Source organism: Hermetia illucens, chromosome 2, assembly GCF_905115235.1.
Source record: "Hermetia illucens chromosome 2, iHerIll2.2.curated.20191125, whole genome shotgun sequence".
NCBI classification, from domain to species: Eukaryota; Metazoa; Arthropoda; class Insecta; order Diptera; family Stratiomyidae; genus Hermetia; species Hermetia illucens.
The window spans coordinates 174,028,720-174,045,846 of record NC_051850.1 but is presented as its reverse complement, the minus strand read 5'-3'; positions in this window follow the sequence as shown (position 1 = coordinate 174,045,846).

The window sequence follows — 17,127 nt, the reverse complement described above, 5'->3', positions numbered from 1 at the left end:
GGCCGAATTGAATGCGTTTTTGACATCCAACACCACCACGGCACAGCAGCCGCCAGAAATCAGTGCACCTTTTCATTGTATCATTGTAGTGTGTAATATTTTGTAGCCCAGTATACGTCATGGCCTTTAGATGATCGTTTAGTAATCATCATCAAATAAGTCGGAAGCCGAAAGTTCGAAATCGTAGGAATCCGAGACCTTTCCTAGAGGAGGAGGATATGATCATTAAGGCTCCAAAAGAGGGCACCGTTTTGAATGTTGGGGGTTCATCTGCAGGCTCCCTGCCATTGCAAGGACACATCAAAGAACATCTTGAAAATTTAATCGTCAGGGAGCACGTTGATTCTTGCTCCGATCGTCTTCACCTGCTCTTCATTGATTTTGAGAAAACTTTCGATAGTCCGAACAGAGAGTGTCATAGACCCCGCCAGACGCTCTTTCTCCAAACAACCTCGACTATGCTGATGATATCTGTTTGCTCTCTCACCGGGTCATGGACCTTGGCCAAATGGCTCTGGATTCGGAAAAAAGAAAAGTGAAGCCATATTAAAAATCAACACCAACAAAACCAAGATTTTTAGTTTAACGGGTCCTCTTTCCCTCCTTATTTGGGTTACTGAACAAAGCATCGAAGGCGTTGATCAATCTATATATCAAGGAAACCTGGTCTTGCCGACGGGGGCACCGAATTGGATGTTATCCGACATATTAATAGTACTAAATCCGCCTTCGTTGCCTTGTCTAAAATCTGGAAATGAAGTCATCTCAACGCTAAGATCAAGTTGAGACCGCCACTAGCAAAGAAAGGTCTGTCGGAGCAGCAAATAGAAACCGAACTCTACTGTTACTCAAAAGCTTGAAGCCTTCGTGAAAACCTATCTGCGTCGTATCATCGGAGTACACTGACCTGGTACCATTTCAAGCAACGAACTTATTCGAAGCATAGGTCTGTCAGGCATATGCGATGTGATCGAGAGGCGGAAGTGGCAGTAGATAGGTCACACATTACGAAGGGGCGACAAATGTGTGGCGCGGCATATCTCTTATCTCCGAATCTCAGATGGTACCAGCAAATACCTTTGTCCGCAGGCTGTCTTGACGACCTGCTACCCGAACGCCCTTTTCGTGTGGCAGACCGTGAGCGAGCTCGCGATCTAGCACTCGAACGCTGAGCGTCCAACGTCGCCTGCATCTCGGCCACGCTGGCTGTTAAAGCAGCTATCTCGCGCCTTAAGTCACTCACCTCATCCGACTGTGGCTGAACGGCCGCTATGGTTGGGCGAACGTACACCTCCTGCACCTGGTCGGCCGTCGCTGCCAGTTCCTCCAAGGAACCGGAAACGCAAGCTAGGATCGCCTGAGTGCCCTCCGGGAGCCGTCGCAGCCAGAGCGACTTGATCAGGTCATCGCCAATCTTGCTCCCACTCAATTGCCTCATTTCGCGAAGCAATTGGCTGGGAGTTCGATCACCCAACGTTAAACCCGCCAGCAAGTGGTCTAATTTTGCCGACTCTCTTGCCGACAGGCGCCTGATCAACTCACTCTTGAGCTGCGTGTATGATGCCGACTTCACTACGTCGGACACCATTAGAATAGACTCTTCGTCCAGGCCGACCACCGCGTAGTTGAAGCGGGTCGCGTCCGATGTGATGCCGGACATTTGGAACTGCGCTTCCAAATGCACGAACCACAGCTCCGGGTTCCGCCGCCAAAACGGAGGAACGCGTACGGCGAGGGCGGTCACTTGCGGGTCCGATGGGCCTGCCGCGTCTTTGTTGTCGAACGACATCTTGAGTAACGAAAAGTACGAGTTTGCAATGAACACGCGGTGAGTTTATAATGAAAACGCGGTGAATTTTGCTCCGACACGGCAAGCCGCACCCTCAAATGCACGCACGAACACAGAAATGACGACTGAAGCGGACGCTCTCCAGCGCAGACCGAAATTACCACCCAGAAACCCGCCAAGAAAACGGAGAACCCGCGATGAGAAACACTTCAACACCGTCTCCTGCAGCTGGTATAACTTTTATTTTAACTATAATCACGATTTAAACTCTTAATAATATAATTAACAATTAGTGCGAATATTGCGAAACTAATGACAACAATTAAATTTGAACAGATTGATTGCCAGTTGCTATCGTTATTGGAACGAAGTTGATGGCCGTCTCTTTTCCTGCGAAACTCCTTGCGAGGGAAGCAATTATATTTTTTTATCGGATATAATAATTAGTTGTATTGTGCGTAGAAAGATGTTGATGAATCGCAGCTATTTTCTGCCCTTGGTGGCCTTTTCGTCAGCCTTGGTCACCTTGCCACCGCTGGCGTCCTTGAAGTTTACAGCCTTGATTACACTGACAGCGACGATCTGTCTCATATCACGAACTCCTGGGAACTCCTGGAACGATTCGACGCACAAAGGTTTGGTTGGGACGAGGATGACGATGGCGGAATCACCAGACTTGATGGCCTTGGGGTTCTCCTCGGCGGCGGCGCTGGTGCGAATTCGAGCGTAGGGGTCACCACTTTTAACACGTTGTTAACTTTTACAGTTGTTTCAATTATAATTTTATTATTTGGTTGCGAATATTTACAATATAACAACTTATTAAGTTTAGTAATATAATAATAATGTAGTCTTTTGAAGACACTTTAACAGTTGTTCAAAACGTTTTATTTGATTGGCTCGAAATTCCCGAGAATAAGACTTTAACTTTGTCTAGGTGTGTTCATCGCCGTGGTTGGAGACAGAAGAGACCGGCTTATTTCCATGCGGTCCTTACTGTCCCAACCAACGGCATTTTTCCACCGCTAATTCTCCACTTCCTTGGTGGGTTCTAAAATGAGTGAGTGGAGAGTTCCGCGCCATCTACCCGTCCGCATCCGCAACATTCGAAATAAATTTCGAATGCTGCAGATCCTGCCACGCCACAAATGCATCGCTGGCTACGTCCTGCCCCAAAAGCACTTGGCGTTGAACAGTAATGGAAAAGTACGGGCATCTCGGGAAATCCTACGGAAGTTGAAGCGGATTTCAGCGTACCACGAATGAACTTATGCCAAAACTAAAACCTGCATTTAATTGTATCGGGACCTCTCCTTAAGCCGAACGAAGAAGAATATCATTCGCTGTATGTGTTCGGGTTCGCAGTTTCAATCTTCCCACGGAATGTCCTGTCAGTAAGTATCATCGTTTCTAAGAAAGAGGGATATGACGAACACATGCTTTACCTAAAACCTTAAATTCAAACAATGTAGCAAAAAGAATAATAAAATTGAATCTATTTTGGAAATACTCCAGAATAAACCTCGATTGAGCTGAAGAAACCAAATGCCTTCTTTCCCATTCCTCGGCACAAATATATGCCAACACCTGATACACAAGGGCGCTGATTTTTAATTGGAGATTTCGATCGTCGTAACGAACGCTGATTCCACTTGTCCTCCTGCAATCATGCACCTCCATACATACTTCCGAGATTCCATTTCTTATTAATTTATATTCGCAATTTATCATCAGCTCCCCGGAACCTCGCACTTTCTCAGCTCTTGACTTTCCCATCACTTCAATATACGCTTTTTATTGGTATTATATTATAGTTTACGATATGTTCCTTTCACATTATCCTTTTCTTATATTCTCTTTGCAGCCATTCTCCTTTTTTCCCTACTATCTCCTTGTAGACACGCCGTACTTCGTTACCATTACGCCAACATGAAGTTGTAACATCCAATGTTGTCGGAGACGATGAACCTCGCTCCTTGAATCGCACTCGTCACTCCCTGAAGGCTATCACCATAAAAGTTGAAAGTTTCATTTATTCGAAACGGGAGGAGTACGGCACGTATAAATGTGTGTATATTCGCACACACGTGCATATCCTTTTTCAAGACGAATTAGAACAGTGCAGGGGAGGGGAGGAGGATACTGGACCATGGCACGGTTCTCATTTCTTGTTGTTGCCACTGTACCGATCCTTGAATGGGGATTTGCAATGTCGGAATGTATGTACCACGAGCGTACGTACAATAGTCAAGCAATGGCAAGTAGATACCAGTGGGATTAAAGGATATTTCGAAATGAAATTTTCGACGACTAAAGCAAGCAAACGATGGGAAATGGAGTTTATTGTAACTGTTCATTGCGGACACTTTAAGGAGCTACATACACACTGGGAGCCAACCGCCGAGAGTGCAGAAGACGACGACTCCTTGCACATTTACAAAAAATTAAGCAGAATCCTGGAGAATTTGTTCAGCTTTAACTTTACGAATTAGGAGTTGATGCTATTAAGCGAATTGTCGGGTGATGGGAATTCCGCGGTTTTCGGTACAGACGAAGCTAATTCAGATACTGCAGAACAGAGCCCCTACCCTTGCAGAGAGCTATGAAGCTTAATTGGAATAGACAAATTTTAGAGGAAAATTTTATAGAGGAAATCAAGGAAACTAGAAGTGTGTTACAACCTCGAGACTTCAAACGTTCCTAGATTGTCTCGGATTTCGAATATGGTTTGGAAAACCTTTGGCGAGCACGCATTGTTGAAGTTATGTTGTGGTGAACAGTATTCATGGCTTTATGTTTGTTGTTCATATGACAACAAAGTTTTGTAATTTCTTATGTGAAGATCTTTGCGGGCGTAGTTGTTTCAATTGTATGCAGCATAAAGAGCTAAGGCCCAAACACAACAACGGAGTAACTGCGTCCGTCCACAGTGAGAGCTGTCAAATGAAGTTTATTACACGGACCTGTATGAAGCAATATAAACAAGTCTAATGCGCAATGCGGCACGTAGAAAAGTTCGAAAAATCGAACTTTTGCGAACGCCCAAAATTGTACAATTGTGCACAGGTGTGTTAGGTGCACAAAATCCCATCCTCGCTGGGAATGCGGAAGGCAAGCAACAGAAGGGCCTCTCTGCTGCAACTGCGGCGAAGCTGGCCACCCAGCGAGCTATCGCGTGTGCCCGGCCTACAAAGAAATGGTAGCCAGGAAGGAAGCTGCCAAACAAAGACGAGCCAATGAAAGTTCCCGAGCCAAGCACGCAGTGACACAACTGTCACAAAGTTTGGCCAATCCCAGCGTATCGTACGCTCAAGCTGCCAGAAATGCTCAACCAAGAGTGGCAGCACAACCTGATCCCATCCCCGCAGCAGCGGCAATTCGCCGCTATAAAACTCATTATGAATTTATGGAGTTAAATATCGTCACCTTTAACTCCGCGTCCCTGATCTCACACGCCCAACGTGCCACTGCCCAAGTGTTGATTGACAGTCTGAAAGCAGACTTCTACTGTGTTTCAGAAACACACCTCAATAGCAGGCATAACGTGCAATTCACCGGGTATAATATTATCCGGAACGGCAACAACACTGGCGCTGCCCTTTTAGTCAGAAAAGACTATGAATTTGAGGAAGTCGTTATACGAAACCTGCTTACCTCTTCCGCTGCGGCGGCAATAGTAAAAACTACTGATGGTAGACGGATTTTGGTAGTTTCCGTCTACATCAAATGCAACTGTCTAATTGAGCAACTGGGACAAGATCTTAAGATCTTGGGCAATCTCCAGTTAAAGTATAAGTACCTCATTTTCGGTGGCGACTTCCACTCGAGGCACACCTCCTGGGGCGATACGGCAGTCAACAGAAATGGGGAAATCCTGCTTAAATGGATTCAAGACCCTTACTCGCCAGCCTATGTCGATTTGGTCTTGCCAGACTCTCCGACAAGACCCAGTAGCCAATGAACCATTGACTACTTCCTCCTATCTGAGGAAACTTCCCTGAACGTTCAAGTGATATCTTGCAATACTCTACCAGGCATGTCTGACCATTTCGCAGTACAACTTAAACTGTCCTCGTCCTCCCAACTGCGAAAGCGAGTGATGACCACTGTAAAGTCCTTCGCCCACACTGACTGGGATAAATTCAAGGCAGACCTTACACCAAGGCTGAACTTGAAAAAACTCGCAACTGACCACAATCTATCAGACATGGAGATCGACGAAGCCATCACCTTTGCCACAGATGCCATTAATACTGCTACACGCAGAAACACAAGGCTTATCAAAGTCGACGAGTTACAATATAACTCAGTCCCTCACAATATCATGCTCCACATGAAAGTCAGGCAAATATGGCGTAGGAAACTCAAACGGATTTTCCACAAACACGGAAATAAAGCTAATGCTGAGTATAAACATTACTTTCCCGGATTAATTGGATTAATTGTCTGAGTACAATAATTCGGCAAAGAGGGGCGAAATTCCGCAACAAAGAACTGGCAAGGAAACTAGCAGATATTAAGCCCGGCCCAGATATGTTTCAGCATATCAACACGCTAACCGGCAAACATAAGTCCCGCAATATCGCTCTTTCCAAGAACGAGGAGCACATCTGCAGTGACGCTAGGAAAGCGCAAGTTCTCGCGGAATCTTTTGAGACTCAGCTCAATTCCCCTCCGCCTCAAAAAAACCCGGCTATATCGTCGATTGTTGACTCAACAATAAAGGCCTTCGTCTCTGAGAGCTCCAAGAAGCTAACAACCAACACCTCAGTTAAGCCATCGGAATCGCAACATTTTCTGAGTTTACCTCAACTCACCGACTTAACCAGGAACCTTCACGGTAAAAGGTCAGCCGGGCCTGATGAAATCCCGAACTTTGTCATAAAGAACCTCTCCAGAGCCTCACTGAAGTAATTATTAGCAGTTTTCAACAACTGTATTAATAACGGCTACTTTCCATCCACGTGGAAAGTTGCAAAAATTATTGCGATCCGGAAAAAAGGAACCTCCAATGAGCCAAGCAATTTCAGGCCCATTTCCCTATTATCCAACCTTGGCAAACTGTTTGAGAAAGCATGGACAATTGGGCTAGTCCAACATTGTAATCTCAACAAAGTTATCCCTGACCACCAGTTCGGATTCCGCTGTAAATACGGAACCCAGCATGCACTGAGCTACCTACACGACACTGTCGTCTCAAGACTTAACGTCAACAATAAACCCACAGTAGCATGTGCGTTAGATTTGGAAAAGGCCTTCGACTCCGTGTGGGTAAACGGACTTATATATAAATTAATAGATAATGAATTCCCTGTCCCGATAATTAGACTTGCGTTAAGTTTTTTCGAAGATAGGCACTTTTATGTCAGCGTGGGGAATGAATTCTCCGATCTCTTGCCGATAACGTCGGGTGTACCGCAAGGATCCATTTCTGGGCCAACATTCTATAACATCTTCACGGCTGACGTTCTGATCCCCGATGACGGCGTTGAACTAATCCAATTCGCCGATGGCACACTTATCTTCGCTTCGAACCTCCACCCCAACAGGGCAGCCAAAGCGGTTGAGAAATACTTTGTAAATCTCTGCAGGTACTACCGTAGTTGGGGAATCAAGATTAATGAGGGAAAAACGCAAATCTGCACTTTTAGGAGAAAATCTAGATACTTAGGTTCTAGAGGCATCCACAGGAAAGCTAAACGCTTGAAACCAAGAATCGGGAACACCACAGTGAGCAGATCTACTTCGATCAAATACTTGGGAGTAACTCTGCATGAACTCCTCAAGTTCAAACCCTACCTTCAGCTCGCTATCAGCAAGGCACGCGGTGCAGTCAGTGGCATCTACTATCTTCTTCGCAAGACAGTAGGTCTCAGCACCAAAACCAAACTGACACTGTATAAGACTCTAATAAGACCCGTTATCTGTTACGGAGCACCAAATTGGATCTCATGCTCCAACAATGCCATGGCAAAATGCGAATCATTCGAATGCCGAATCCTCAGACATTGCACAAGCTTGTCATACAACTGGAAAACTAAAAAGATCGGCAAAAACGCCGAAGTGTATAGGCGAGCCAAAGTCAAATCACTCCGAGAATACGTTCTCACGCTAATGGAAAGGTTCTTCGCAAGAACGGAGGACCACCCCAATCCATTAATTCGGCATCTCTACCAACAGGGTAGAACCTCCCCATTGGCCACATTCTTAAGGCCCTGCCAAATCGTGAGTTCATCCCACAGACCCAAAATCCGCACCCTTTTTGAAACTCCCTGCCTGGTAGGAGTGGATAGAGGATAAGCACAGGAAATTGTAATGTGCTTATTGTAAATATTAGTTAAGGATTAATTATGTTAGATTAAGCTAGGTTAAGTTAGGTTAAGTTATATTTAACTAGGTTAAGTAAGTAAAATTCAACCTTTTCGCGCCTTTAGTGCGGGCGCAGTTTTTTGAAAAAAAGCCAAGATTGTAACAAAAAAATTGTCAAGATTCATGTATATAAAGAAAAATATACAAAGTAAAGTAAATTACAGAGAAGGTCGGGTTGGCCAAACTATGTAATAGTCACCCGTTTGATAGAGTTAAGATCAATTAGCTTTTATTTAGGCTAGCATTAAGTAACATTGTCTAGTTGTAAGCCACTATTTGAATAAATTGAAATTGAAATTGAAAACTTTTGCGATACGTGACAGAGAGAGTTTGTTGCGTCATTTGCAATGTGGCGGCGCTTTTCGTTTTCTGTTTTTACAGCGAAGCTTGGATGTTGTTCGGGCCAATGAACCACGCTCCATCCGCGGCTTACCAGAGTCTCATCTCTCATTACTAGAGACGGGTTAGATAAAACACTGCGACGTTTCTGGGAGATTGAAGAGCCATCTTCACCAAGAACTAACAATGAGGAGACGGACGAAGTTGAAAATCATTACCTGGAAAACACCAAACGTACACCTACAGGAAGATACTCTGTTAAATTACCTTTCAGACTAGAGTGCTATCATACCATGGATTTAAGGGACTTGATACGAACAGCGTACGTCCGTTTTCGACAGCTGGAGCGATGAATAAAGGATAATCCCACCGTGAATAAGCAGTACCATGGAGGATTATTTGGAGCTCCACCACATGTACCCGAGTACCCGGACAGTTAATAGAAACTACCAATTGCTTGTATCTACTTCATCATGAGGTTATCAAAGACAACAGTTCAACTGCCAAACTTCACGTAATTTTTAGTGCATTTCAGAGGTCACCTGGAGGAAAATCCTTGAACGATATGATATATGCTGGACCTCAGATCTAAAACAACATTGTGCTAGTGTTCTAGCTTATCTTACATTGGCGCAAACAAAGATACGTAACTTCTGCAGACATTGCTAAAATGTACCGACAAATCAGGGTATATAAATCTGACAGAAACTTCTAACTCATTTTGTGAAGGCGCCACCCGAACAAACCTATTCAACATTTTAGACTCACCACCATGGCATATGGAATGACGTGCTCTCCATCCTTAGCCATCCGGACTTTGGAAAACGCTGCAGATGATGAACAGGTCACCCATCCAGAAGCGGCAGAAATTATAAAACGAGATTTCTACATTGACAACTTGTTCACTGGAGCAGATGATTTTGAGGAGTTGATATATCTGCCGGCAGACTGTCGTATAATATTCACTTTTCATCAAATGTCACTATTCTGTGCAAAAAGGGATCGCTTCTGTTCCAGGAGAGTGAAGAACTGCACATTTCCATTCGAAGCGCCATGTTTTGCTCCGTAAGGTCATGCGAAACCCATTTGTCGAGCTTTTTCACCTTTCCAAGTTGTTGCAAGTGCCGGGAAACTGTCGAATAGTGTACAGTTTCTCTGCAATGTCTCTTACAAACTGGCGTTTGTCGGATTCGACTCGATGGTCGTCGTTTTCAATCGATGGTCCTGGATGTCCACGTGGCTCACTTTGAAGGTTTACGTCGCCTGACCGGAATTTTTCGAACCACCACCGTGTGGTTCATTAACTTACCGTATCAGCTCCAAATGAGCTGTTAATGTTACTGGTCGCCTCCGCTGCTTTATGACCGAATTTGAAGTCATACAAAAAAAATATACGTTCTTGGCTTTATTACATCCTTTTTTCCTTTTTATTCCCTGTTTTCACAACGATGGTCAAAACTGAAATGACTCCTTGATTAAATGTAGGAGTATTTATACTTCATTATCCGACATCAAGCGCCAACTGGTGGTGATTTGATACAGCAAAATCGCAACTAACTTCACTTGATTGCCAAACTGATAATTTCATGTGCAACAACCTAATAGAAGCAGTCCTATCGATAACTCAATCCCTGGCTGGATGCAGACAGAATAATCAGAGTTGGAGGGAGATTACACAACGCGCATATCCCAGAAGAGACCAAACATCAAGCAATTATTTCGAAAGGAGCATTAGCCAAATTGATCATTCGCAACATCCACCTTAAAATACTGCACGGTGGATTACAATCAGTATTGGACACACTACTGCAACGTTTCTGGTTTCCAAATGATAAATCCATTTACCGAAACTGATGTCGATTATGCTGGACCCATCATCATTAAATGGAGCAGCGGCCGAGGTATAAAATCTACGAAGGCGTACATTGTGGCTTTCGTGTGTATGGCGGGTTTCGGAGGACTCTGGGAGGACAGGGTGAAAATATATGTATAAAATCGTACATAGTATAACTGAACCTATCCAGATACAATCTGACAAAACTACACTCCGACTGAAAGGTTTATTACTTATTATTGATATGTAAAGTTATGAACTGCTTAAATCAACGCCTGTTCCGGAATACCTAAGTAACGATATCTTCACGTCTTTCGACTTCGGTACAATAATAATTGTTCTCAATTACCTGACAGCAAATATCTAGTGAACCAGAACACGCTCTACAATATCAACAACAGGCCGAAGTGCAACATTAATGAGGTTTATCATGCACTTAGAAAGGACAAATACCTAACTCACTCGTTCTAACTGAACCCATGCCTCCTGCAATGCTTCGGTACATCCGGGAAAGGTCCCCGAGCTGGTCGCTCCTATAGTCATCCCACCATCGGAGCCATTTTCTTCATACCTTCTAGAAGAAAAGGACATAACCAGCATAGACGAATCTATCTTTTTTTTTTTTTTTGTGCGTACACGGAGGTGGAAAATCTTAGAAAGACACATCCGCCGCCTGAACGGCGGAACTACAGCGGGCTCCCCCGGTCTCTCCAGCCCCAGCCCCGCGGGACCACCATTGAGGTATTAATTCGCGGGGTAGGTTTGGTTTGGGGTCCTTCTCTTATTTGCAGCTTTCCTCCTTCTTTGTTCCTTCAGCAACTCCTCCTGCATTTGGATGATTGCGGAACCAACCGCAAGCCACTTCTCCTCGGACTCCAGCATCTCAGTAACCAAGCTCTCCGGGGTCCCGCTCCTGCCCAGCACCTGGTTTAAGCTCCTTCTCTCCATCGCAAATCGTGGGCAGTGAAACGCCACATGCTCTGGATCCTCCGGTATGCCATCGCATCTGGGACAGTTCGGAGAATCATCCAACCCAAAGCGGTGCAGATACTGCCTGTAGCAACCACCGTGTCCCGTGAGGAACTGGGTAATGTGGTAGTTGGTCTCCCCATGTTTTCGCTCAAGCCACACCCTAATGTTGGGAATGAGCCTGTGCGTCCACCGACCTTTCGCAGACTCGTCCCATCTGCGTTGCCAGAGATCAAGCGACTCTGACCTTGCCGCATTTCTACGCTGTGCATGCCCCTCCATATGTCTTGCATTGTACAGGACACTCATTTCTTTGGCCAGAATGTCAACCGGGACAACACTGGGGGGGCCAATACTGCCTCATCTGATGTGGTTCTAAAAGCACTGCAAACCCTCAAAGCCATCCGCCGGTAAACCGAGTTCACCTGCTTCCGTCTCTGAGAGTTTGCAAGCGCCTCTGCCCATACAGGCGACGAGTAGAGCAGGATGGAGCGCACCACTCCGGCTAGCACCAACCTCCGGCAATGTTTCGGCCCACCAATATTTGGCAACATTTTTGCAAATGCCGTGGTGGCACTGGTTGCCTTTTGGCATGCATACTCTAGGTGTTCCCTAAAACTCAATTTGGTGTCAATTATTACCCCCAGGTATTTGATAGCCGGCTTTGATACGACCGTATGTCCATCGACCTCCAATTTTACAGTATTATTTTTCCTGCGTTTCGTTATTAAGACCGCTTCCGTTTTCGCGTCCGCCAAGGTCAGCCCGGCTTTTTCTAGCCAGGACTTTACCGCTCTCACTGTTTCTGTTGCGTAAACCTCCACATCTTCTGGGTGTTTTGCTGCAACAACCACAGCTAGGTCATCAGCAAAGCCGACAATCGTAATCACCTCTGGGACGGGAAGAGCGAGCACCCCATTATACATGATATTCCACAACAGGGGACCAAGTATCGATCCCTGTGATACCCCGGCTGTGACAATGTACTCTTTGGGGCCCTCATCCGTCCCGTACCAGAGAGTCCTCTCTGAGAGGTAGTTTTCCACCAAATTCGCTAAGTATCCGAGGACACCTATGTCAGCCAACGCCCCTTTAATTCTATTCCAGTTGGCCGAATTGAATGCGTTTTTGACATCCAACGCCACCACGGCACAGCAGCCGCCAGAAATCAGTGCACCTTTTGCCAAGTTTACCACCATGTTAATTGCGTCCACCGTAGAGTGGGCGCGTCGGAAACCAAACTGGCGTTCCGACAAACCATTGCTGGCTTCTACGATGGGCAGGAGTCTGTTGTAGATGACTCTCTCCATCATCTTCCCCATTGTATCCAACAGGCAGATAGGACGATAAGACGCTAGGTTTCCAGGTGGCTTGCAAAGGCTTCGGAAGCAACACCAACTTTTGCTTTTTCCACTGGGCAGGGAATATTCCTTCTTTTAGGCACGCCTCGAAGGTGTTGGCGAAAAGGTCAGGCCTAGTCTTCACTGCCAGTTTCAAAGCTCGGTTGGGGGTGCCATCCAAGCCTAGGGCCTTGTTGTCACCGAACCTACCACATATTTCTCGCAGCTCCTTCATAGTTACAGGCGGTATTATGCCGTCATTTAGCTGGACAAAAATTTGCCTTCCCCTATTTTCGTGGTGAGGGAACAGAGTGGTAACAATGTGTTTCAGGAGGCGCGGACAGATCACCTGGGGTGATTTCCGCAGCCTTTTCATCACCACTCTGTAAGCCTCGCCCCAAGTGTTTATGTCAGCATGGTCGCACAGCTGTTTGAAGCAGTTCTTTTTGCTCCTCCGAATGGCTTCCTTTAGGCGGCCACGCAATTGCTTGTGTGCCTCCTCTCGAACGTCGCCACCGGGTTTTCCTCTGAGCCTCTGACAAAGCCCCCTTGCCCGAAAACATGCGGCTCGCAAACTTGCGATTTCGTTGTTCCACCAGTAGTTGGGTTGCCTACTGGGGAGCAATCGCCTTCTGGGCATAGTAGCATCGCATGCTTCCGTCACCCATCGAGTGATCTGGGTGGCTTTCTCTCCAGCCGTACTATTCAGGGATATGTCGGATTTGAGCACCGCGGAAAACGTGTCCCCCTCGAAAGCTTTCACTGTCCAGCCAAGCATACCACCCGGCATTCTGCGAAAACTCTTTTTCGAGCTCGATCCGCCCTTGATCTCTATGCAGATTGCCTGGTGGTCGCTGTGAGTATAGTCCTCACTGACATGCCAAGCGATTCTACGGGCTAAAGTGGCACTCACGTATGTCAGGTCCACTATAGGCCCCAGGCCCCTTCCCTGGAAAGTGTACGAAGACCCAACATTCGCCAGTACCACGTCCAGCTCCGCGAATGCTTCGAGGAGAACACGTCCCCTCACATTAGTTATCCGGCTGCCCCATTCAAGAGCCCACGCATTGTAATCGCCTCCTATTATGATCGGCCAACGTCCTCTTGCATCCAAAATAAGAGCAGCAAGCATCCGCTCATACTCGACGAGTGTAGCGCTGGGTGGAGCATAGCAGCTGTAGATGTGGATGCCCTTCACCTTCGCTCTGATGAAGCCCTCCTCCGGGTGCTCCATTATTTCCTGGAAGGATTATTCTCCACAAGTCCACAGCGCTGCTTGGCCCGTTTGGTCTTTGACCCAAACGCTACCACCGCGGTTTCGTTATGGTTCACTTAGTATGGCCACATCGATGTTTTTCTCGCGGATGGTTTGCGCGAGTAGATCCTGCGCCGCCTCGCAGTGGTTGAGGTTGATTTGTATCAACCTCATCTGCGATTCGTGCTAAGGGCTCTCCTGTATTCCGGGCACCTGCTGTTGCCCGCAATGTGCCGATGGTCCACACCCTCCTTTCCTTTGCACAGTAGACAATTTGGGTCAGCTCCGCAGTTCTTGCTGATATGGCCTTCCACTCCGCATCTCCTGCATTGCTTTGACCTGTCATTTGGGTTAGTGCATGACTTCGCAATGTGACCAAAGCCAAGGCATCTAAAGCACCGTTTTAACGCCACCTGTTCCCTAAGGCGACACATAATCCAGCCTATTCTCACTCTCCCTGCTGCTAACAGTTTGAGTGCGTTCTCAACTGGTAGGGTGATGATGGCGGTTTGTGTTCCCCCATAGGCTTTCCTTAGCGTTTTCACCACTGACTCTTGTAGTCCGGCAACATCGAACTGTTTCTCCAACGCTTCGCGAACCTCCTCCTTCGTCGTCTAATGCGGCTGACGTTGTCTCCCAAATTGGTGAGTTCGGGGTCTGCCTTCACTTTCCTGAGAATGTCGGCGTATGACTCTTCGCCCCGTTTGGAAATGAAAATCACCTCTGGTCTAATCTTCCTCCGATAATTTCTTTTCCGCGTTCAACCTTCCTCCAAGCTTCCGCATCCGCCTTTGAAGGTTCGATCCCTTTTCTCGAGGTAGCCACTGCAGCATTTTCACTGGTAGCTTTAGACGTACTTTTTATGAACTCCGTCTTTTTGGGAGTTGAGTCCTTTTTTCTTTTCGGGGTTTGCTGGCCTGTTGAGTCATTCAGCTTCTCGCGCAGCCTCTTCCCCGGTTTCTCCCCTTTTGTGTTTTGAACCGGCGTTACTTGAGTTGCCTGGTTCACTTTTCCAATCGGCGACTTCCCTACTCGTTCATCCTGGGTCTTGCCGTACGTCAAACGGATGACGAATCTATCTAGGACCAGGTACAACGCCATGGGTATAACATACCTATCTTTATTGTGACTATATTCATCTACATTTTATATCTCAAATGTCGTAAGACGCCCACACCCCAAACGACTCCTGATTACAAACCAACCAATCAAATAAACCAATATTTATTTATACTGGATTTCTATAGAATGTTTTATTGTTATGATGCAGAATACACAATCGCGCCCAGCTAACAACCAACACATGTCCCCCTTCAACCAACCACCCACTTCCTAGAACGCTTAACTTCGATGACTGTTCACCATCATCATCATCAACGGCGCAACAACTTGAATTCCGTCTAGGCTTGCCTTAATAAGGAACTCCAGACATCCCAGTTTAGGTCGGAATCCACAGTTCATATCCTTAATAGCTGTCTGACGGAGATGGTCATGGTATCGCTCATAGATTTCGTCACTATATAAATCACGGAATCGTCCATTTTCCTCGTAGGGAGTCAAAAAGTCTTCGGAGGATTCTTCTATCGAATGGCAAGATCATTGCCTTGTACAGTAGCTGAGTGGACTTAAAGTGGATGGTACCTCTCACTTTTACATCAGTATCAGGGATCACCTTTTCCAGGACCAGGTTAAAAAGGATACACCATGATTGTTCAAATAAAGTTAATAATAATATAGTTAATAATAGTCTATTAACTATACTATTAATAACTTCTAGTCTAGTCTATTAACTATACTATTATTAACTTTATTTGAACAGATATCGGTATGAAGGGTATTTCGGAGCCTAGACACCATATAGTGGTGTGTATAGTGGTATGGGACCCCCTTAAATTTGGCGTAGAATGATGGAACTCACCGTATGCGTGAGCGCTCACAGTTCCCATCATTCCTTCAAATTTGGTGTCAATCGCTATAACCATCTTCGAGAAAAAAAGCGTGTGACAGACAGACAGACAGACAGGCGGACAGACAAACAGACAGGCGAATCTGTGAGGAGTGGCCTGATTTCCCATCAAGCGCAACCCCAGCTGGCTACAATAGGAACATACCTATGGATGTGTAAATGTGTGTTTATGCACTTTTCTTTTCTGACTGTTCATGGACTAGTGTTTGCTCATCTCTGGCGCGTGCACCAAAATGGCTATGGGAAAGACACCCACAAAATAAAACCAACATAGACGAATTGAGAAGGAGTAAAGTTACAGAACCCCAGTACCGGCGGCTTTTGGGAGTGAGGAAGCGGGCTCCCGGCCGTCGATATCTCACGACCGCAGCGCCTCGGTGGTGGATAACTTAGCCACCGTGGCATCTAATGCTACAAGTGTTTGAGATTTGGAGAAGGAGGTGTTCAAACGAAGCACAACTCTGCCAAGAACACCACTTTCAAAGGCAAAGAATAATGGCCTAAAAGGAGATAGCTGGCCAAAAAATGCGATTTCGACACCCATCGGATCTGATCAAGAGGTACTCCAGCAGCAGCAAATAGATCTATTCAGGAGAAGCTCATCAACTTTACGATCTCATCCAATACCAAACCCAGCAAAAGAGGAAGCTCATCGAAATTGAGCTACTGAAAAAGGTGAAGGAGTTAGTAAAAGGGGTAATCTAGCCAAGACTCACCGAAAACAGAGCCCTGACCCAGAAGAACTACCTTTTATGCAGCTTGGGACTAAAATAGTTGAGCTATTACAACGTGCACCAAGCCATTAAGAACGTTGTGAGGCCCATCAAGGTGCTTTACAATAGGTCGCAGGAAGTAGAAAGAAAGTCTAAGGAAAAGCCGAACATCCCAGCGTCAACAGTGTCGCAGACGAACCAAGCACAAGCCACACAAGGTTATCGACTTTCGATCAAGTAAGAGAATGCGAGACAAAGAGGGGAAGCTTTGGGGAATCAACAGGCACCAAAAAGAAAAAAAAAAGGATCTTGACCAGTCCAACAAACAAAACTGAAAGTTCAGAAGGGCTTAAATGGCCAAAGTAGGAATGCCGGTTAGCGAAGCCAAACCAAAGGAAAATAAGAACGTTAGCTGGACTAAGGTCGTGAACAAAAAAAGGAACCAGGAACCAAAGGTTCGAATTCGCCCGGAGGCAACTGTAATCTCCAGCAGAGGGCATCTAACGTATGCGAAGATACTGAAGAAGGTGGAATCTGACCCCGACCTAAAAAA